The 24,545-nt window shown below is 38.8% G+C and overlaps 1 long non-coding RNA gene across 1 annotated transcript; it reads right to left on the bottom strand.

Moving 5' to 3' along the window:
* Positions 1-1,256: 1,256 nt before the first annotated feature.
* On the bottom strand, positions 1,257-22,602 carry LOC128084278 (uncharacterized). The gene is made up of 4 exons (XR_008208426.1): positions 22,494-22,602; positions 15,359-15,448; positions 5,635-5,712; positions 1,257-1,313 (listed from the first exon to the last, which is right to left on the bottom strand). It is a non-coding gene; the product is annotated as an uncharacterized LOC128084278 (long non-coding RNA).
* Positions 22,603-24,545: the final 1,943 nt, after the last annotated feature.

The following is a 24,545-nucleotide window of genomic DNA, read 5'->3' as shown; positions in this document are numbered from 1 at the left end:
GGGTCGACCGCTGTACCCGAGGCAACCTCACGGGTTGACCTCCCTCCACATCCCCACGCTCCTCTCCTTCATGTTCCAGGGCCTCAAACCTATTACGCAAAGGCACCTGTGGAGCTGAGGACAGTTGGGATGGGGAACGCCTGCTTTGTCGAGCCGTTACCTGTTCCCACTCCTCCCCCTTTCTCAAATTGCTCAAAGGTGGAGGAGAGGACAGGAGGCTCACTGCAACACCGCCAGCCTGCCTTTTCCCCTCTCTCACTTGTCTACAAGGCTGTGGGGAGGGGGGGGGGGAGGTGAGATGCTCCACGCAGTGCCTCAGCTACGCTCTCAGATCTTGGAGCCCATAGGGACTGGCACCACCAGTCAATCTCCTTCTCACACTCCTTTATGGTCCTCAGCCTCTCTACCGCCTCCTTTAGGTCAACCACCAGGCCAATTAAGTCCTGTAGTTGGTCACATCTTTTACAACTACCATCACCATCATTTGGCACTTCAAAGGCCAGGCTCTGGCACTCGTGACAGCCAGTGACCTGCGTACTAGCATCTCGTGTTGGGGCCTCAGTCTGAGTCTCCATACTTGTCTTTGCTCACCCCTTCTTTACTGGGCAGCTACCCATCACTGCCTCCCCCCGAGGCTATTTCTGGGCAAGGGGGGTGGGTGCAGAGCAGCTGCCCTTGCAATGCCCCTACCGCATCAGCCGCTCTCACGAGAGCTGCCCAGCCGAGAGCTGCCTGGCTGCTCTGTTCTCTCAGGCTAGAATTTCTTAAGCTAGAATTGTTCTCCCAGATGAATATCTAGAAAAGCAAAGAAACAGGATTTGAATGTGAAGAATGTTGTAATAACAATCATAGATTCACCCTGCTTTAAGGTATCACTCGTGTTGAGTGACTGTAATGAAAATAGATTTCTGCCCTTCGTAACACAGTGATTATAGGACATTTTATGATACAAATATATGGTAAAACACTTTTCTCTTTGACTGTTCCAGTCCATCAAACTTACTTGACAGCCCAATACAATGGATACATTGTGCATTTCTTTAATGACAGTGTCCTGTCAGTGTACTTACAAGTGGCAAAGATGGAAAAAATGTAAGTTGCAGTATGCTGTATGCAACTATACTTCTGATTCTACCTTGTTTTGTTTTGTTTTTTTTTAAACAACCAAGGCACACTTGAATAGCTTGCTCTTAATTTTAATAAATTGTTGGAACTCATAAGATTGGATCTACTGAATCGGAATTGTTGCTCACACTTACCTGCAGCAGAAATAAGAACAGCAAGAAAGTAATTTTTGATGGCGTGCTCGAGACCTGCAACAAAAAAAGTTCATAGTGTTCTGACTGACATAAATGTAAATGTTCAATTAAAGGGATGTTAATTTTGTGGAGGGTCTCACAGATTATTTCATGAGTAAAGATCACCATCTTCAATCAGTCAACAGTGAAGGCAATCCAGCCCACAAACTTCCTCTTGCAAATTTCCTCTTGTTTCCTAGTCATTTTTCTGAAAAGGAAACATCTCATCATTAAGGATGCAATTCATAGCAGGTGCATTACTAGTAAGGAGGTATGTTTCCAATTCAGAACATTAAGTATGACGACACACACACAGTTGTGTGCCTTTGATGAAGGCAGGCAAATGTAACAATGTCCAGACAGAGAATATCCCTCGAGAGAAACAGAAGTGCCAAACTTAACATTAATCCTACAAAATGATTGTCAGAAAGTTATGTTAAAAAAACAAAAAGGTAAAAATGGTTATAAATTGTTGCTTTTATACCAGCTTTCAAAAAACTCATATTAAATGAACATAAATGGACTGCAGACTAGGAGAACTTACATTTAGGTACGTTATCTTTAGATTTTCTAAAGGAAATAGAATGGTCTGTTAATGGCAAGACACACTGCTTTGGTTCTATATATTTTTCCAATTATTTCTTCAGCAAAATGTTTTGAAAGGACCTGTTGCTTGCATATGCACCTTCTAGAGTAAATCACAGCAGAAAAATAACTCTTCAAAACAGAAAAGATAGGCACTTCCAGAAGATGCACAGATTAGCTAAACAAACAAAAATTCGCACAGAAAAAATGCTGATACTCATTTCACTTTCATTTAGTTTCAAAATGTCATAACTTGAATGATAAGAAAACAGAAAAAATGTTGCATTTTCCTCTTCACAAGTCTATGGGGCAGACTAAGGGAAATAAATTATTTTTCCTGTTGTTTTCAAAGGCTGTACACCTTTCTGTGTAATACTGATCATTATCTCTAAGGCTGCCGACCACATGAAAGCATCCTCACTCCTGCCAAGCATTTTTCAGAACCGTCATTTGATTCTGTGCTCAGCTTAAAGCATTCAGCAAATATTTGCTGAACTTCCCACAGCTTTCTATCTCCACTCTGATCACACAAAAACTTTCTTCCAACAATCCCATGGATGCAACCTTATCATAAAGTTCCAAAATAAATATCATTTTTAACAAATTCCAGTACTTCCCACCCATCAAGGCCACAGTTTGCATATAATGTATTCACACCTAGGTGTTAGAGATAAGAAGAAGAGCTCTGCTAATGAACACAAACCAGTTTATAACAACGATAAATACCTTCTAAAAATATTTAATAAAGCTCTCATAAAAATTTCTTGCATGCAATAAATGCTGTTTACAGACAAATGCAAAACATTTGGTTGGAGATCTACTCCTGAAAAATTACTCATGAACAACATATTTTCTTAACTTTACATAACTAAAACTCTTCAAAAAAAATTAAGCAGCAAAGTAATCATCTATCAGCACCTTGATTACATGGCCTTACACATATGAACTCCGTACATATGACAAAAAAAACACACCGACAAAAGCCATTCGAGTGAGAACAGCAAGGAATGCCTGATTATGTACTCATTTGTTTCGAAGTTATCTGTCCTGTAGGATGAAAGTGGACAGAACAGAGAAACTTAACACGTATACAGCTTTTAGAGGTTTAATAATGCTTGAGCAGCACGGATACTCGCACACCATGGATTGTTGCATAAACTATTAAAGGAATAGGAGTTTGCTTGCAACCAGTCATTTTTGTAAAAGGACAGTAATAACAGAGCACGACATATATGCAGTATGCATTAGCTTCTCTGCCAGTGTGTTAGCCCTGCTTTTTTCTTGTGGTAGTCTGAATCTTCTGTGCTCCTCCTATGTTACACTGGCCACACGATAGCTTAACCTGTGAGGAAATGTCTACGCAGCACCAAGTACAATCCTGCAGGTGGAACCAGTCTGCCCTCTGGCATTCTGCCTGGGTTCCTCAACTATTCTGGTAGCCCAGGACAAATGCTGTTACAGTATACTATCACTTAAATTACTGATTTCTATTATATCCCATTAACCCAGATTTAGAAATTTACCAATGTACTCCTAAAACAGAAGCAACTAGGTGGCTGGTTCACACCACTGCATTTTTGAGTGACTGGTTGAGGGATGACTAGGAAAGCCATATGCTATGGAGTACCATTTGCTCACTCACTTCCTGAGTTCTTCCCCTGGCATCACAATTTCCCTTGAAACTACTGAGACACTCATCTTTTCAGAGTACAGAACGTCATGGGGCTATACAAATTCTATTTCACAGATGTTATACAACATACGCAACAGAAAGAAGCCAGACCTGAAGCTCCGCCAGAGAACAGTCATAAGGGCAAGAGAGATAAAGACTTCATTTTCACTGTTTCAGTTCTTCACCTGTATTTCTTTATGCCTTATCTCTTCATAGGTTATCTACAGCAGATGTGGTGGATAAGCCTCTGCTATGTTTGATTAGAGGCCCGATTCAGCTCAGCTTGCCTTATGTGAAGAGCAGTTTTGAGGCATTTCTCACGTAGAGCACATGATAAATCTGTAAGCTGCACAGCTGGGACTTCAACAAGAAATGCAGGTCCCAAGCTGATTTCCTAGTTACTCCTGAGAGTAACACATCAGTGGAAAGCTTTTATCACAGTAGTCAAGGGAGGCACATGTGTTTTCAGGCAGAGAGCAAAATTTCTGACCTACACCAAAATGCTAAGAATTGTTCTTGAACTCTGAGAGCCCTTATCACAATGCTTCCAATCTTTTGTTCTTTTTCATAGCACAAAAACATGGAACACATTATATTCATAAGCTAGTGAGCCAACAAAATTAGAAGAGAAGAAGAAAGTGTTGGAAAATTATCGTGGAAGCAAGCTGACTCCTTCCAGACCTCTATTTTGTGCTGCACTAAGTGCACAGGGAAAACTTGCTGATTTGTTGTGAGATTTTATTCCGTATACCCTAGCATTTTATGCATATTTTAGAGGTCGCCAGGGAAAAATTATCTGTCAATTTACAAAGCACTTTAATTAATTACAAAGCTTTCCTTTCTATGTTCTTAATGCGATTTCTGTAACCATTTCATGCTAAGGCTTACCAAGTTATTTGAAAACCATTACTCATACAAAACTTTGAGAATTTTTAACACCAGGCTTGTGGGTTTAGGCTCTGATGTCTCCAGACAAACAGCCTAAAAACTAGCTTAGGTTTTTCAAAAATGCACAGTGTCACTAAGTTTCCAATGACCTCCTAAGAATAGCTTACTAAAAGCCAGGTGAAGGTCCATCTAGCTCTGCAACCAGCTCTTCACAACAACTAGTGGCGGATGCTTAGTAAAGCATGAGGAAGGCACAGCACAGACGTACAGAGGGTACCTCCTGAGTAACCCTGAATAGCCAGGAGCTTAACTCAAGACATGCCAAAAAATTTGCCCCCAAGACCTGGATTCTGAGAAAGTCTAAGGGGACGCTGCCCTGGTAGACTGTGTGCCATCATCAATTCCAGTCACTCATTACCACTAGCGCTGCACACACATCCTCTATCTCAGCTTTCTTACAGATTCAGTTTCCATTTATGAACGTAACACCGAAACTTTTCACTTCCTAAATGGACTGAAGAATGAGTCTCTTAAGTGCTTCAATAAAGTTTCATCCGTGGCTAATCTATGGCAGAACAGATAATGAAAGTCCCATCCTCAGCAATGAAATTACGCAGGTGAAAGTTACATTACATAAAACAACAGTGACTACGTACAGTCCAGAGACCTAGGTACAACAACATCTTGCCACGAATCCCCGTGACCAATAACTAATTCTAATGTGAATTTACATTGCAGAAGTACAGCTGTGTCTGAGATGCAATAGCAACCCATGGTGAAATCAGTATGCACATTGCCAAAATGCCAAAGGAACCATATTAAGGAAAAGAACTATGAAACACAACTGACAGGGAGAAAGAATGCGTGCCTCACGTTTCCACTCAAACCTTCTGAAACAACATATGCTACAGGAAAAAAAAGGTGACAGAAAAGGAAAAAACAGGTTGCTTATGAGTTCCACGGTTTCTGTAATTACTTACTTTATTTTCACTCCCCAAACCCTTTGCCAGTATCTTCAGCTGCAAAGATGAACAAGAGTACTACAACCAAAACCACTTGCAGCTTTCTGGAGAGGTTTCCTCACTACATTTGCTCTCCCTCACTGTTATAAGACAATGCACGAAATATGATGGGAATTATTTCATTATGATGAGCGTGCTAAACAACGTGGGTCAAGTAGTAAGAACAAACCTTTGTTGTTTCAATCCATGATTCACATCCACTGTGGCATGAAGCACATCCACAACTCTCAAGTGTAATTTTACAAAGCTGTAAAGAATAAAGTGCAGTTCAGAATAACGATTCACGAGTTGTGAAACTGTTCAGTGAACCCAAATATTACTCAGCATGTGCCACTGCAGCACACATTGCTGTTAGCTCAGCAAAAGCCCCCTGGATTAAACTCAGGAAATTCTCTATTCTAAAAAAAAAAATAAATGTTTACTGAAAGAATAGACCTAAATCAGTTTCCTAGGAGATTTTTCAAACACTGTAAAACAAAGTCTGCTTTCAGAAGCGCAGCAGACGCTACGACAGGAACAAAAAACAGCAAATCTTGGTTTGTACCCCACACCAGCACTCATGCACTGAACGTTAGTGCTCTGTTTAGGGCACTTGCTTTACTGAACAGACTGAGAATATTAACAGTTATATACTGCTTCCAATAAGACATCTGGATGTTATATCAAAATAAGATCCATCTCAGTTAGCAGGTTTTTATTTTTCTGGAAACTTATGAATCATCAACATACAAAACATGCCTTAAAAACTGAATATATCAGCAAACAGCAAATGCTTTCTACAAATCTTCAGAAACAAGCTGCTCCTATTCTACCTAATCTAGAGTTGCATTTATCTGTAGGGAATACCTTCACATAGTGATCAGGAATGCAGTTTTGAGAAGCAAAAATTTTCACTCTAGTTACAACCATTTAAATAGCATAAGCTCTGTAGAACGAAGGGACTCAAACTCCACGAATTCATCTCCAACTCAAATCAAGACATATCGTTAGCAGAAATTTCACAGAAATCTTAGATTTTTGTTCCAAAACACTTAGGAGTTTTTTGGAATCGAGTATTTCCGTTCAACAGGCTAAAAAACTGGAATTCCTTTGTAGGTCTGAGAAAATTCCCAGAAAAAACCTCCACTGATTCTCACTGATTCAAGCAAAGGCTCACATGCAAGATACATTTCTGACTTGTAAGCTTACACAAATGTGGCAACACAGCATGAATCTTGCACTCTAGTTTCAAGCATGAATCTGCTCTGTGCTTTCATTTCTGTATTATTCTATTGTATTTCAGCTTTATCAGAAGACCAGAGGATTTCGATCAGGACAGTAAATAGCTGTTTTGCTTTCCAATTAAACTCATTCATGCAGAAGCCTTAATATACCTGCCAATGGAAATACAACTTATGCATTATGTAAGGCACACAGGTATCAGTATCTATTAAAAATTTAACAAGTTGAGGGGAGATAAGAGGATTTCTCAAGATCATACAATCAGAAACAGCCTGCCAATAGCCTGCCAAGCAAGACCAAAACCTAAAGGCAATATGCAAACTTGCATACACATCCATATGATGCCAAAGATAATGAGTTTGCAGCCTGCTGATCAAACTGGAGTTGAATGCGGAACTCATTCGAGACATGAGACAAATGCACAAACAGCCCTGCAGAGCTGTTCTATCCCAAAACCTGGCATTTCAATGTACCACATAGCATGCTCCATAGGTACTGACACTGATACAGGGAGAGCATTTTGCTTCAAATGCCATTTCCCACGTGTCTAATGAATGACAGACAATATCTTCAACTTTCCACCATCTGCTTCCAAGAGTCAAAAACATCAGGTGGAAGGTACTGCGGTAAGTCCTTAAATATTTTATTTGCCTTACACAAACAAAAAGGAATTCCTTAAAACACAGTGCAAAGTAGCATTAATTATTAATGTAATAACGTATTTCAAGAAAACAGACGTGACTGAGGTCATACATTATGATGATATACAATCGTTATAATGATTAACAACTGTTTACGAGAACGCATCCACAGTGTTGGTAAAACTATGTTCATCTGTGAATTAGTTAATCCAAAAGCTTTATGAAAACATGAAAGGACAATAATCAGAAAATCAGCTTAGCAGCTAAATTTGTACAAGACAATTTCTACGACTGATTACTTTCCGAGCAATTCCGGGATATGGCAAAGCCTTCAAATAAGAAACAACTTAAGAATGGCATACTTGTAATTGGTTTGTATTCATCTTCCCAGCAAATTTATTTGCAAAATAATAGTCAGAATTGCTGTTCCATTTTCTAGTATATGAAGGAAACCACTTATATTTATGTACACACAAAAATGTGTGCTCTGAACGCTCCCTGCTAACAGACTGCGCTGCTTCTGAATAATGCTAACAGGCAATTTCAGTCCTATGAATTAAACAGACTTGCACTCCACTTTTGTTTACAGGCAGTCTGAAAAAAGCCCAATACAACACATGCTCCAAATCTTTTCTTTCTTAAAACATCTTGTGACCTCAAAAAGTTCTGCTTTTTTTTTTCCCCCCTCCAGAAGTTGCAGCAATGTTCAGATGTCATTGAATGACCACTCATGAGGAGCTCGAGCTGCTATGGCTTCTGAGAATGCCAACTTAATCAATTTCCAACTTTAGTAAAATAAACAGTAACAACAGACATGGTCGCATAACTATGCAGTTAGCTTGCAGTTAACTTTCCCTGCACCTTAACTTGATTCAAAGTGAGAACTTTAAGCCATTTACAGAGAGAGTGGTGAGGTGCTGGAACAGCTGCCCAGAGAGGCTGTGATGCCCCGTCCATCCCTGGAGGTGTTCAAGGCCAGGTTGGATGGGGCCCTGGGCAGCCTGGGCTGCTATGAAATGTGGAGGTTGGTGGCCCTGCACGTGGCAGGGGGTTGGAGATTCATCATCCTTGAGGTCCATTCCAACCTTTCTGTGATTCTGTATTTTTTTTTGGAAAAGCCAATGACAAATATTGGAGAAGGGAAGATTTGGTGGGGGGTGGGGAATCTTAAAAATGCTTACAAATAACTAATGGGCAGGAATGAAGTGAATGGGGCCAAGGTCTTTTCAACAGTATCCAATGACAGAACAATGAACAGTGAGCACAAACTGAGACACAGGAAAGCTTCACCTAAACATGAGGAAAAACCTCATAGAGACAGCTCATTTGAGACAGTCAAAATCTGCCTGGAAGCTTTCCTCTGTAAACTACTGTAGAGAGCCCACTTTCAACAAGGGAGCTGGAGCAGTCCACATGTCCCTTCTAACAAAAGATTCTCTGATTCTGATTTGCACATTTCAGTGCAATTGCACCCGAAATAAAGCATAAAGAACACAGAGTATTTCTCCTTCTATGTCTGTTTGGAGCACACACTCCAAGCACACAAGCTAACAAGCCCTCCGTAGAGGTTTCTAGGTGCTCAAACAGTTTATAACAAAAATGATTTTTCTTGGCACGATAAAAGAAAAATGCATCCCACCATAATACCTGCAACTGAATTTTCAAGAGGGATGCCTTTTACCTGTGGAAGGCTGGAAGTGAAAGGTACCTGCTACACTACATAAAATGCTTGATACACACCCTGCAGTATCACAGATGTGAATTTACCCAGCAAGACAGAAATCAGAATAGTGCATGAGAAAGAAGATTTAAGGGACTCTGACCACTTATTATCTCTGGTCCTGAAAGCTTATGCTCCCACTTCATACAAAATGTCACAGCTGCACATCACCTTTTCTAGGCAACTGAAGGGTAAAAAAAAGCAGTTCTAATCTGCTAAACAGTCTTGAGACACAAATCAGTCTCTGTCATTAACTTCTCTGATGTGTGCCTAAGGTTAGTATGCTATAAATCTCTGGAGAATAAGTAAAGCAATCGTGCTACCATGGAGCATCAAACATACAGCAGCAAAAAGGTTAGAGCATGAAAAACACCAAAAGCTCCAATTTAGTCTGTGAACATTAACAGTCATCTGTTTGTATCAGCAAACCTTGTAACTCAACGTGGCAGGGGACCAGTATATAAATGATGTGACCTCTGACCAGCAACACAAGAACACTGCTGTCTAGGAACCTGCTGAGTCAGGAAATTCAGTTTGCTTTAAACATATGCTTCAATACCTTTTAGCTTTTGTTTCATCCTGAAGTGTAAGCTTGTATGTACAGGTCTTTTCTGAAGGAGATTGTATGATTTATCAACAGCAAGCAAACACTGGGGAGGGGAGGGGGGTGGAAAGGAAGATGATAAGTTGAATTTTCAGGGAATACAGTATCAATATTGTTAGCAAAATGGAGTTTTTTCTTTTCAGGCAAATGAACAACGTATGGAAAATCAGGCTTAAGACTTTAAACACAAGTAGAAATTAGATACAATGATAAAAATATACCACCAAAACTTCTACGGAATTGGGTTTAGTCCAAGAAGAATTGCAGGAGAAAGCCAATTTTCAATAATATTAATAGGCTATTATACAGGTAGAGCACAGCTTGTAAGTATAAAACAGTTTTCAGAAGGAAGAACTTTCAAAGATAAAGCTGAAATCCTTTACTCTGTTGTTCTGCAAGGCTATAGTAACACATCATCCTGAATAAAGGCATTTAAAGATGGGGAAATGCAAATTCTTGATACTTCAATTGTTTTCCCAGCTTCAGCTTTACCAAACCTGGAATTGCAACACTCTAGAAACTGTAAAATAAGAACTGTTTATAAAAGATCCATACCTAGAATCAATCTGAATAAATGCACTGAGGACTTCCCTACATCCTGTGTATGTGTCCCACATTCCAGTACAAAGTCCACACCTTATACCAGTTCCCAGCCATCTAGGGAGGCTGGGAGGAGTCCTGTCCTCCTTCAGTTCCAGCCCATGACTTGGCCTGATATAGCAAAAATTGGGCCACTGTTTCTCCAGTGTCAGACACCTACCAAAGAAGGCCTCCTCAAAAAAAAAAACAAACAAAACAAAATCAGCCACATCTTCAACCAAATTTCCATATCTTCGTTTCATTCCATCAGTTCAGCATAGGACCACTGCATTTACAAAATGCAAGTACTTTTTTTGAAGCATGATTCTCAATACAAAAATTTATTTATTTTGATACAGGCTCATAAGGGCACAAGTACAGGTAGATAGACAAAAAAAGAAGTTAGCATGAAAATTCAGAGGAAGTCAGTGCACTATTAATCTGCCACAGCAGACTTAAGCAGACTTCGATATCCTAGTTAATTTAATAATGATGCCCTAAACAGGGCAAATATTTTCACATTTTAATATAAAGTTACTTCATCTGTCTTCATCATTTATGCATCATTTTCTATGAATAGTGTGAGTTTGTATGAAAATACAGGCAAGAATTAAAGGGCTGGAGATGAAATGTAGAATTGTCAGATGTGAGGCGATGCACAATAAATGCTATAATATGAGCCACTCAATCACACTGCTTAAGTTGTATTACATCTAAGTCAAATTTCATGTTTTGGTGTAGACAGCTGAGAACAATATCAAGCGTTTAAAGTTAGCAAAGAAGGCAAAGAAGTAGCATGCACAATTAATGAAAAAACCTATGGTGGATTTGTTATTGGAGTATTATTTTGTTCAGCCTATTTGAGGATGAATTTTGCAAGAAAAGAAATCTTTCAGAAAGAAAAAGAATAAGAGCTTTTAATAGTTCATTAGCTCTGGATGGAATGGAGTTTGTACTAGTAGGAGTCTGTGTGACTCATATGCATTTTGAACGTGTGATTAAGTTGCTAATATCACTGTCTGCCTGATTACGAACAGGGCTTCCGGGTTTCACAGCTCTTTACCAGCAAAGAGGTTGGGGGGTGGGCAAGAAGCTGAGGGGCACAGCCAGGTCAGCTGATCCAAACTGGCCAGCAGGATATTTCAGGCTCAGCAATAAAAACGAGGTTTTATAGAGACTGAAGGGAATTTGCCTGCATGTGGGAGCTGCTGAGTGATTCCTTCTGAATCACTCGACAGTGGGGTGGCTTAAAGTCAGAAAGTCTGAAGATAACGCAAGCCTCAACAAGTGGAAGAGCATCTTACACTGGAAAATGCCATGAGGAATGTGTTTGTTTGTACAGACACGCTGATAGTACTTGTTTTTATCAAGCTGTGATAGCAGCACAAAATACAACAAGGTGTATAAAGTAGTGATGAACGTATATTTTGCATAACAATAAATCACTTCCATTCTTTAATATTTTTTCTCCTGCACCAAGTGACTAACGTTACCTATTCTTTCTGAAGGTCAAAACCCCATTAAGTCAGAGGCATGCACCTTCCCCCTCCCTGTTTGCACACAACCGAATCCTTAACGGTCAGATGCAGAGACTGGGTGTTATCACACCAAAAGGCTTTGAAACAGGCTACAATTCTGATTAGCAACTGGAAATGTTAGTTTTAGGATGCATTTTTTCTGTCACATAACTGATAATTATTTTGGTAAAACAGATTAAATAACAGCCCATGAGAGCCACTAAGATATTACATCTGTACATTTTCTGGTATGTTAGAAAATACTTTGCACAGCATTATCACATAACCAGGGTCAGGGAAATACATACATAGACACACATCTAGGTGCAAATATACACATATATACACACACATTGATGTAAGAAAGTATGAACAATGAACTAAAAAGTATGATTTACTTACATTCCTGTTGCATTTCCCCAGTTCAATATTAGAGAGAAAATCATCCTGAAGGAGTTGGTCCCTACCTTCCCATAATTATCCTTCCTCTTTACCTCTGCAATAGAGCTTTTCTTTTCTTGACTTTTTAAATATTTGTACTTGTCAGGAATCTCTTATAGGCTTACTCATTATGCAAGAACGTAAGCACAGAAGTAAATCTGTACAGAAAAAAAAGCCCACATCACACACACAAAAATGAAACAAAAAAAACCTTTTAATTTATTAAATAACCTTCTCTGCCCATAGGCACCTGGATTAGGAACACAAGGCCAGAATACACAGATGACAACAGTGTCCTCTTGGGATTTAGCAGTAGGGGAAGTGCTGTTGGATTTTTTCTGTGTGTTATTTATTTTGCCCACTGATGAGAAATTGGATAAAGCATCGCCTTAAAGACAACCTTCAGAATACCAAGCTTTAAGGAATCAATGTCAATTTTCTTTGAGCTCACTGTCTAAATTTGAGATCCCTGTTCTCTCTTGTTCACCCACTACCACATTCATAAATAAATCAGTACAAGGCATGGAAACTTTTCAACTTGAAAAGGATTATTTTTTTATATATTACAATTCTCACTTACATTTTAGTCAGATTTAGGTTTACATCCTCCTGCGTTTTTATGATTTTTTAGCCACTATTCCTAAAAGATAATTTCTGGGAATTACTTCCCTACGTAGTCTCACAAGCACTTTAGATTTTAAGTCATTGCTTTTCAAAACGATTTCTAACATCAGCCAATTTCCCACCAGCATGGTTTACTCAGAACAGTCTCCAGAAGCGCAGGCTATTCTTCCACGTAAGAAAAAAGCACAAACACAGTAAGACACATTCTCAGGATTTTTCAGAACAGTCTTCCCATTGAAACTGTAATTATCCTTCATCAGGGAAAGTGGAAAATGGAAAATTTGGTTTTTTGAGAAAAGTATCTTCCCTCCCTCCTTTTCAGCTCACTTGGATACAGGAATTTAGCTTGTAGCACTGACGCCCCATGCTGATCTAAAGAATAAGCAAGTCCTGTTCTGTACTTACTACTACAGACATAAAGAGGTACTTATATCAAGTCCTAACCACACTGGATTGCACATTTTGCAAATGAACCTGAAGATGTTCTGGAATTTTAGATGTTCCATGCACCTGTCTTCCTAAGAAATGCTTTTTACCCAAGGAAAACTTAGAATTTTAATTGATGTGATTCTTAAATTCACAGTGGACGACGCAGCGATAAGAAAGGTACTCCATCTGACAACTGGAGCTAGAGCAAAGGTAGTGAAACACCATGTCTGAATAAACGGAAAGAAACCAAAAGAAACATCAGCTAAAATTTCAGGACAAGACATAAATAAAGAAAATGGAGAGAGGGACATTTCATCCATTATTTTACAAATACATGACAGGCGTTTTGACTCAGCACAGGCAGTTGTGCTCAACGTATACACTCAGTAACAGAAAAGATATGGCAGAGCTTGAAGACACTGACTAATAGCCCAGATGATGCATTCACTGACAACTCATTTATTACACATAGGACATGAAAATGTGCAGCAGAGCCAGCCTATGCTGCTAAGTCCTCCACAACTAATGTTCACCAGAACCGAAGAGTTATGATGGGCCCTGGCCAAGTTTTGATTATTGCTGTTGTACTTGCTCCAGAACCAGTTTTCAGAATCCCCATATTCAAGAAATGTTAGTTTATAGGGAAACTTTTCCATAAAACCTTCTTTGTTGAAGTGGTATCTCTCTGTGCACACCATTTAACCATATTTCATTTTAGAAGCTGAGAGAAACTCTTGAAACTATGCTCTTTCATTCAAGATCAGGTTATATAATTCTGCAATTCTGAACACTGTGAACAGAACCTTAACAGAACCACTGTAAAAAGAACCTTCATATTAATCTTCATATTAAAACACAGCGTAACAAAACATAGCTACTGTTTTACATCATCATCACTCGTCCAAAATACATCTGAAATACTGGAACATATATTTTCAGATCTTTTCCAAGGTACGAGTCCATTAGTGCACAGATAAAAATACCAAGTTAGAAATGGTTTACAAACAAGACTTTACATCAGAAGTTCTGTGACAGAACTTGAAGAGCTTAGAAGTCCTGAAATGTATCTGCATACCTGTGAAATCACTCAGCTGTCTGTTTTTTTTCTGCAGGGTCATTCTAAACACTGCAGTTGACTAAGTGTTTTTGTTGCCAGAATCTACTAAACAAATTCTCTCAGGTTTCTACAGATGAAAGAGACCGAGCTGAAACAGCTTCTCACACAAAATGTGGTCTCTTTGATTACATTTACAGACCCTTCAGACACTCTACCAGTCTTTTCCTACACCTTTCAAGCTGTGACAGCTTAGATAAATGACACGTTAAGTAGCTCACTATAAGTCCACTTCTGCACTATACGAATCGATGGCAGCATTATCAATGACTTCAATGGCAGCTGGATTGAAATTCAAAATGAATAATGTACACATTTATCAGAAGAAAAAATACAATTCACACCTTCAAAACTTCTCCACATCAGTTTATACTGAACCAATCTTACTACAAAACAGGAAGCAGTGGCTGGACGCCTTTGTAGAGTACTACTAAAAGCCACTGAAATGCAGCTTCTCATTCTGCCATTTCCATTCAAATCTCTTGTTATGATTGCTTGCCACTGAAGTCAAAGGAATTAAAAGCCATTTCAACAAATGTTGTATTAAAGAATAAAAACAATATGGGACAAGCAAGGTTTTAAACTGCCTTCTGAGACAGGCAAAATATTGATCTCCTAGAAATTGATCCCGCTATGAAGCAGTAACCAGAATGCACATAATTTAAGATTAAGCTTGTAAGAATCACACAGGCAAAGAGCTTTGGTGATTTAATGTGCAATATAACGCTCCTATAAGGCTGGAATAATGCATATTCCAAGTGGGTATGTATTTCATTTTCTACTGCATGAAACCAGAGTGCTGAAGGGCAGCCAGCCTTCCAAGTTTCGCATTCTGCAAAGACCATTCCTGTTGTCCAGGTAACTAGAATCTGCAAATAAATCTCTAGGTAATAACAAATCAAATGCCACTAATATTGAACACCTATGAATGTATTCAGAGATGACATTTCTTTCCATCTTAATTCATACTCTGTGGCAAATATAAAGATGTTAAGCTACTCACTCTAAGGCAGAGAATGAAAGCCCGAAGCCTCAGCAACCTTCTCACAAGTAGTCTTGACATTGCTTTCAAGATCCATCGTACTTAAAGACCCTGTGAAAAGATAAGAATAACATCATAGCAATGAAATAAGAATATCACTCCTTACCTCAGCTTTCTGTACGGGACATGGAGCACTGTGGACGCGATATGTAATCCCACACAGACCCAGGTTAAGAATAAAGTAACACCTGTCCTTGAAAATCCTGTCATGAATATAAAGGAACTCAAAAATCTCTACAGAGAATTACGTGAACACGACTTAGAGATCTGACTTTTGACTCTTCCTAAAAATGTACTACTTAAGACACAGACTTTATAAACTTGTATTTTTTCCCATGCAGGGAAGTTTGTATTTTAATCTCTCTGTGGTTAGAGATATCGTGTTGACAGAGTCGTCACGGTAGAAAAAGAGGCAATTTTCTAGATGGTTATCTCTTATGCTTTCTTACTGTAACTTGGATGCCTTTTTTTTCCAAAGCTGTTTCTTCCATACCCTACAAAATATTTCAGAAGGCTGGGAATGAACGCTGTATATGCTAATATATCTCTTAATGGATTGCTCATTTTCCTGTATCCACTGGTTTTTTTTGTGCAATCCAGAGGCTGGGTTAGATGCTGTGGCATAAGATAGTAAGACAATAAGGAGGGATGTTTATTATGTGCAACAGATTGTCTCCATTTTGCACTGCCTGGTAATAGCTAGAGCTCAACAACTCTACCATCTTAAAGACACAAATCTCTTTCTAGACAACAAAAAAGGAGTTGCCTCAAAATAACATGACTAGGATGCTCAAAATTACAGCCATGCTTCAGCTGGAGCAGCAGTATGAATATTTGTAAGAAATTTCACTTCAGCTAATGGAGGTCTCAATACCTGTTTTTTCTGCACTTAGGAATATTCTTATTTTAGAGGTCATCTGTTCAAACACACAAAACAGAGGATTGTTTTAGTGATACGTGACAGTGATTAAACGGTCTATTTAAACACCAGATTTGTTTTAAAATGCACAGCCTTATGAATCAAACATCAGCTGTTTCTTTACAAGCACATTTTTGCAAGCCTCATATGTATAATACAGCACTCCACTCACTACACCGAGTGTCATTACACAGAGTAATAGATCATATAAAGCAACACAGCAAACCTCATGTACATAAGCACACACTGAATCAATGTCAGCTCTTCAAATAAGCCTCTGAATCCTGTGCTGCAGTTGCACAGGAACAGTGCCAAATGTCCCACTGAGATTCACCCATGATATCCAGAATATTTTCTCAGCAGGCTATTTGCCCACATCACCTTGATTAGCTAATAGGAATTAACGTTGAACGAGCATGACTATTCAGGGTATCATTTACAGGTTTGTTCAAGGAAGCTTTGAGCACAGCAGCATTTGAACGAAGGGGAAATGAGGGGAATTAAACCCACACTTCCAGCTGTCTGCACTTACAGGAAACAGAATTGTTCTCCTTATGCACATGAGTATATTCTCTATACTTCATGCAAACTCTGGGCCTCCAACATCGTCTTCTCCAGAGGATTATTATGAACATGTTGAGTTCTCAGTTCAGCTACTGTCCTCAGCAACAGAAAAGTTAGTTTTGTCGCCAGTCAAAAAACAGTTCTTATAATTTCCAAAACAAAAACAACTATTTCCCCACTTTCAAAATTTAGCCCTAGAACAGCAAAACATCTGGTGTTTCTTTCTAAATATTAACTCCAACAATCCTACTAATTCCTATTTCATTTAGAGGCAGTTCCCACAAAATCAGTAGGTAGAAGTAAGGTTGGTATTCGTTGGCTTTTTTCACCCTTGCCTCATATGTGGCTACAAATAACTTTACAGATCAGGAAACATTCCATCATACTAGTTGTGCTTATCCTATGAAGTCAGTGGAAGTAGCCAAAGTAGCCAGGAGTCAGAATTATTACTCCTTTCGAATCTCATGTTGAAACCAATGCCAGAACGTGTTTTGGAATTAACTTTTAAAAATGAAACTAAACTAAAAGAGGAAACAAACAAGTAACAAATAGAAAAGAAACAACCAATATGGAAATCGCAACTGCAGGCTATTTGCAGGAAAATACACGGAGAAAACAGGGTTGTGATACTGTCATCTCTACACTAACTTGATGAGAGATACAATTTATCTTTCTCTCCTAGTTTAAACTGTGAGATACTATCTATCTTTCATTCCCAGTTTGAAACTGAAATCTAAATCCTCAAATCCAACCTATCAGGAATACATCAGGCTGCTTCAGATTAGTGCAGGGTTTCAAAACTTAAGGGCATCAGGACAACCTTGGTACAATTTCCCTTCACTCACCCTCTAACAACAGGTATGGCAAAACTGCAGGGAATCATCTCACAATAAACCCAAGGGGCAGATCTAGATTTATGACAGTGGAAGCTGGTCAGCTAAATATGTAAAAGATTTAGTGGCACCGCTTTTAAGTCATTCTATAAAAAAACGTATGCTTGAATTGAAAAAGTAAAACCTCAGAAATGAGCAGAAGGTTCAACCCTGCTCTGCATCAACAAATGAGGGCACCCCACCTGCTGAATTCAGCCTGCAATCCTATTGGAATCTTATTAACATTGAAGCCAATGTTCTTCTTTAACTCTAGTCACAAAGGTGAAGTAATAGAAGAGGTTAACTTGCAAGATACAGCATAAGCCTAAGAATAATCTGATTTCCACAACAACACAAACACTGAAAGATTATCTCATTGAACTAAACTCATCCACAATATGGAGTTTTATGCAAGTTTCAAACAAAAGTTCATCAGAATGTCCTCAGCTGATCCAAGGCAGAATAAAGGACTCTGGGATAACATATGCATCCCAAGAGATAAAAAGATGCACCTGTGTTTCAATGAGGCTTGTCAGAACAGCTTTGCATTCCCTGGCACTGCTGGTTGCTGAGAGCAGCAAAGGCTATACTGCAAGCACTCTGCTCCCTTTAACTCCATTGCAGCCATTTCCAACAAGTCAGCTCAGCTCCACCTACAAGTGCCAGCCAACAGCACAGTAGCTTCTATGTTCTTCTTGCAGACCTCTATTATCTGTTTACATCCTACTGCTTACTCCCCATTTCTGTTGCTTGCTTTCATTTTTTGTTCTGTAAAGCTACGCAAATGTGACTGCTGCTACTTTTGTGTTTACAATGTTGCCTTAATCAGTGTGAAAATACAAACACAACAGACAAAAAGACCGTAGGAAAACAAAACCCTTCTGAAGGAAAGGCCTTCATCTCCAGTATTTGCACACTGTCATGCCAGGAAGCCATTGGAAAAGTTTTGATTCCAGATACCTCTCACTACACGCCAAATTCTACATACATAAGTAAATCTTTTAGTACTGTTTCTAAGGGGTCGATACTGTCATAGCCAAATACAAAATGAAAGTCACTGTCAAACTCAGAAAAAGAAGGAAAACCTTCTGAAATAGGAAACATGGTCCCTGTCCATAGTTTGTCAACCCTACCTAAGACAACTGGCAAGAACTCCTTCAGAAATCTGGGAAGCAGACGTTTCAAAACTTCACTCATATCTGCCAGTTCTTATACGTTTGTATCAGCTATTATACATAGCATTTATATTGAATTTATACATTGGTACTTTTAAAGAGCAGTTTAACAGCTCAGACAAGCTTTCCCACAAATGCTTAGAGTGGAAGAAGAATGGTTTTAAGAGACAGAGTGAGACAAATACAATTCCCTTTATCTGTCCTGAAAATGTAAGGAAACAGCCTTACCAACCCTATTAACAGTCTCTCTTGAGATACTATGAGTGCTTTTCCTGTTTAAATAGAACTGAATATTACAGTTTACTTTTAACATTCTCCAAAAAACGTGCCATACCTTGAACTACTTTTAGGACAGCTCAAAACTGAATCAGCAACTGATGCAACAAGTTGATTAACAACACGTACTTAGCAGTGGTCCAAGCTTCGCAGCTTCTGCCCAAGGTGTAAACATGAAATCCAACAATAGAGGTTACAGTAGAAAATGAGTATTTTGAAAAACTGCAGCAGTCATTTGGTCACAAAAAGTTGGATATGTCTTGCTTGTATAACTTCTGGTCTAAAGTCTCTTGTTGAAGTTAGTTTAGCTCAACCAACACATTCAGTAAAGCAACTGACACAGCACCTTGTTTCTTACAGATGTTCACTTCAGTGCAAGGATACAAGTATACTCCTCTTACATAACTTCTAGAACTAATTCCCTTTGTGTCAATGCAGAACAATAGATAAAAATAAATGAAGTTTACTTTCACATACACATTTTTGCACAGGGAGATTTAGAAAAGACTGAATAAATTGAGACAAGTGTTGAGGTGTTTTTTGCATTCAAAGAACAGTTTACCCCTTTCAAGGTTAAAGATCATCCATGTCTCATCCTCATGCATTCTCTAAGGACGTAAGAATTCTACTCACTAAAGCTGCTGTTAACTCTAAAGTCTGCCAACACCAGGTATCTGCAAAACACTCAGTAAGGTTCAATTTGCATGAATATCAAATCTTCAACACAGCAAAACTCCAAGGGCAAAGCAGTTAAAACCATTTCAGGACACTGTGAGTTTACCAGCTTACACTGATGATAACACAAGGTGGTTCAAGCACTTTGTGCTGGAAAAGATCAAGCATTGCCATTGCTGCAGAAATGCTGTTTTGCTGTTTCAGAATAGTCCCATTAAGACAATTACTCATTAGTCACATTAGTCAAATAAATTAGTCAAAACAATTAATAAAAGCTTTTGATTTTTCTGCTAAACATGGGAAGTGTTCTTTTTTGACCATGTCTAAAGAGCACCTGTCATTTGGCATATTGCTATAAATGGCAATAAGCCATGCCTGTGGAGATTGATTATTTGAAAGGTCTCCAGTATAGATTCAAAGCATAACAGATGAGATGCTACAACGAAAAACAATGGACTGCACTGAAACACAGTCACCCTTGGGGTGAACTGCAACGTTTTCTCCTCTGGAAGCATTATGCTATGCTGTAGAGGTTAGCATTATCTCGTTGGAGCTCTCCTAACAAATTCCTTCAAGATCATTTTCAACAGCTGGAAAATTATGTTCTGATTTACAGTGGCTAAAAATGAAGGTATTAATGTTGCCTTCAGTCTGAGTATCTGCACAGGAGATAATACACATCTTCAGCATAGTATAATATTACAAGAAACAACTGTGCCCAAAAGACAAGGTCACGTCAATTACAATCTTCACACAAAGAAAGCTGTCCAACAAGCATCAGCAGATACAAAACCTATTTAAAAAGATACTCAGATAAACTTCTAAATAACACCATCTCCTCTTCGAGACATGAGGATCTGATGACTTAGAGGCTTTAGATAAATTTTGCTTTGTTTTTGTTTTTATTTTCCCTGCCCACCACACACAGTGAGGTTTAGAGAAGTTCTGTAAGGAATATTGTTTATTAGTGTGTTGTGTTGTTGATTGCTCTGTCTTGCAGACAAAGAAACGTACGTGCATAAGAGCAATAATCTGCTCATAAATTCATGAAGAATGACTATTCCTTTTTAAACTAAGGAAACTAATAGGATAACAACTCACTGTTACTTGAAAATATTCCAGCAGCAGGAAGTTATTTACTGTGCTTGTGTTTTGCTTAGGAACACCAGGCAAATAAACCAATAGCATTACCCAATCGTGATCATTCTCTGTTGTAACACCTAAAAACAGTAGAAGAAGAGACTCACAGATTCAGAATCCATAACCACAAAGTAGTTATAAGAGCAGGTACCTTTATTTCAGCAGTGCACACACCGGGTGCAAGGGGGGATCCTTCTGCCTACCCTGCATACCAGGAAATAGAGGCATTACATATTTGTAAGCCAAGCTCATAAATATTCAATAGATTTCCTGGAATCCATCTACATATTCATTATTTTTCCAGGAATTCATTTACATAAAGTCCCTCTCCTTGGCTCATGAGTCATATGCAGTGAGGGTCCCCACTGGTGGCCTTTGGGGATGAAGTTACTTGTCTTCCTCGCTCTGGATCTTCACCTCTGGCCCAGTTTGCACAAGAAAACCAATTCTTTCTGAGGATGTGCCAACTCTTCCTCATGTTTGTTCCTCTTTCTGCTAACTATGGAGATTAGAGCTTATTTTTCCTCGCTGCCATTTGCGAAAGCGCTTCTGTGAGTCTTAAGCCGTGGGCAGAATTCAACCCACCCCCCTCCATCACAAGGCCAGAAACATTTCAACAAATCATTTGTGCACCTGGCTCATTTCAACTCATGATCACTCATTCCCACAGTGACACGTACCAAAGTACAGATTACAGCTCTCTCCCAGAAGATCTCACTTGCCACATCCTCTGCCTAAGGAGTCCCTTTTACTTGACCTACGTTTTAAAGTAATTCAAATACAAGAATGACTGAGAATTTCAAAGATCTTTTGATCATCTTGCTACTATCGACTGCAGTCTACTGAAAAAATAAAAATAAAAATCAAGATTACTAGTATAAGGCAATGACACTCTTTAACAGACATGCCTTCAAGGCACATTCAAAGGTTAGTGCTAGATGCTGAACAGAATGAAGATTAAAGAGGCATTCTCCTTCCCATAAAGAACATGTTCTTCACTTTCTTTCAATCTCCACTTTCTTTCTCTCTGCTAACATTTTACTGCAAGTTGCTAATAAGCATGTGCAGTTCATTATGTTCTTGTTATGTACAATAACTGATATTCTGCATATTTTCTTTCTGCATAACAATTTTTCACATATTGACGTCATCGGTTCAAGCAAAATATACTTCATATCCACTAACAGAAAGTAAGAATTCCAACCCATTTCCCTTCTCACAGCTGGTATTCATTGCTTGATACTACGTAATTACCAAGTTCAGGTCTACATTTGTTTCTGGATGTGATTAATTTGACCTAAAAGTAAAACTTTATTTTGCAAAAGCACTCTGTGGGATAAAAATGGTCGTTATATTGCTGATGAGTGATAAAGCTCAACAATAACTTGAGCCGGACGTAAACCCCCATATGGCACCTGGTCCTCACATGTAACCAGTCCTAGCTGCACGGGGAAAAAAGGGCTTTAAGCACCTACCATAAAAGTCTTTACTCTGCACCAGGGAAGGATTCCACACCTCTTTTGTCACACCCACAAGGGAGCTCTTGCAACAGCACTTCAATTTGTTCATGCATTCTCTCAAGCCTATAAAAAAATAAGAGTAGTATCAACATAAAAAAATATTACAATATGGACACTGAAGGGAACAGAGTGGATTCTGCTTGTTTGGGTTCAGGTATAAACTCCACAGATGTAATTCCAAGTGCTTACATTATAGCACTATTACTGCAGTAGATTTCCCTCCTTAGAAACTGAGTCAGTTTCCATTCAGCTTTACTAGGAACACTAATGCTGCAATTTCGTACCACTTTGCAGCTTTGAAGAATGACAAAGGCGAAATACAGAAGCAATTACTTCAGTTCCTATAGGACTACTAGTTTGTTGGTGTTTTGTTGTTTGGTTGTTTTTTAAATGCTTATTGTTTAAAAGTTTCAGTCTGATACATCCAGTAGTTCTCCTCAACTCTTTACACTGTCAAGGCTGACCACAAAGACACCTGACAGCTTTTTACACATGCACAATGTGGCTCGATCTAGGCACTGCTCCAAAGAAGCTACCTACTGAAGGCCCAGGCCACCTTTCCTCCACAGAAGCCATGTATTTCTCATTTCATTCTTCTCATCTATTCCTGCTACGGCAGGGAAGAGGAGCAGCTTTATTTTTTGAGGGTCCCTTCCCTTCCATCAGCTCCTAAAGTGCCATGGTGTGAGTCCTCTCCTACTTCTCCAACTACGGAAAGGCAAACTAGTGTTTCCCATCCATAAGTAGCACATAATTGGTAGTATATATTGCAAGACAGTGAAAAGCACTCAAGATAACTCATCCAAATAAAACTGACCAGCTAGACTTGAGCTATCCCGTAACACCCAGCCTGAGAGACTTAACAACCCTTCTCTCCATAAGCACTGCCTGCGGAGAACAAGCTACCTGCTACAGCCTTCCCTGCACTATTTTTCAACTATTATATGATTTAATTTGCACAGGTGATAGGTACTAAAATGCCAGTTGTGTGGAATGGCAGCTGGGTAATAAGCTTTATCTTATGAAATAAATAAACTTCAAGGGCTTCCAGCCTTTTCATCTTAAATCACAATTTACATCAAGAGCATTTTGATGAAAGACAAGAAAAGCTGGATTTGTGCTGATAGGGACAGAAGAATTCAAAAGCTCACTCGCGCTGCAGCCCATAGGGCAGTGATAACGTGAATAATCAAGACTACCAAATAATTTTCCAGCTTAAGAAAAACACATCTCTGAAGATGATTAGCAGGAAGGTCTGCTTCATCCTAATTGACCCAACAGCACAGAAAGTTTACGGTGTTAATTTGATGCAGAACTGTAACTGCATCAGTGATCTTTTAATTATTTTAAATTGCAACACTCTCAGCAACTCAGCCTTCTTCAAGGCACTTCCCACTTGCACAGGAGTATGATCTACAGAATTAATCCTTCTACTCTCTCGCAAAACTGTTACAGTTTCCAGATGACAGCTATCTTCATTTGATATAAATGAGAAAGAAACATGCTGTTTACCATGTGAAATGATCAGCCTCACAATGTCAAAACTTTTCACACTTCATTCCTTTTATTTAGCTAGTAGCATTCTCTTTTTCCTCCCCAGTAACAAGCTGCATTTCTGTGCAATGAAAATGAACCCTAAATTAAGGATGTTCTCCCTATAGTATCTATGCTGTCCTTACAAAATTCTCCATTATTTTAATCCTGCCGTGCTTGGTAGAAAGTGATTCACAGATGCTCAGCCCACTCCCTCTACAAAGACAATCATTTAAAGACCCACTGTGTTAATAGATATTAGAAAAAAGAAAAAAACACAATGTATTTTCCTCCTTTCCTATCTTTACTGCTCAGGCTATCAACATCAATTTTGGTTTTTGTGCTTTTAGTGTCTCATGCTGGTATGTTTTTAGTTTCTCATTAGCTACTTCTTAAATACACAGATGACAACCATTAAAAAACCATCATCCCAACTGTTCTACCCCCTTTCTTTCCAAACTTATTCCTTTCTAA

The sequence above is a fragment of the Tympanuchus pallidicinctus genome, unplaced genomic scaffold (assembly GCF_026119805.1).
Source record: "Tympanuchus pallidicinctus isolate F22 unplaced genomic scaffold, pur_lepc_1.0 scaffold26, whole genome shotgun sequence".
Taxonomy (NCBI): Eukaryota; Metazoa; Chordata; class Aves; order Galliformes; family Phasianidae; genus Tympanuchus; species Tympanuchus pallidicinctus.
The sequence above is the reverse complement of the archived record's forward strand: the minus strand, read 5'-3'. Positions and strand labels throughout refer to the sequence as shown.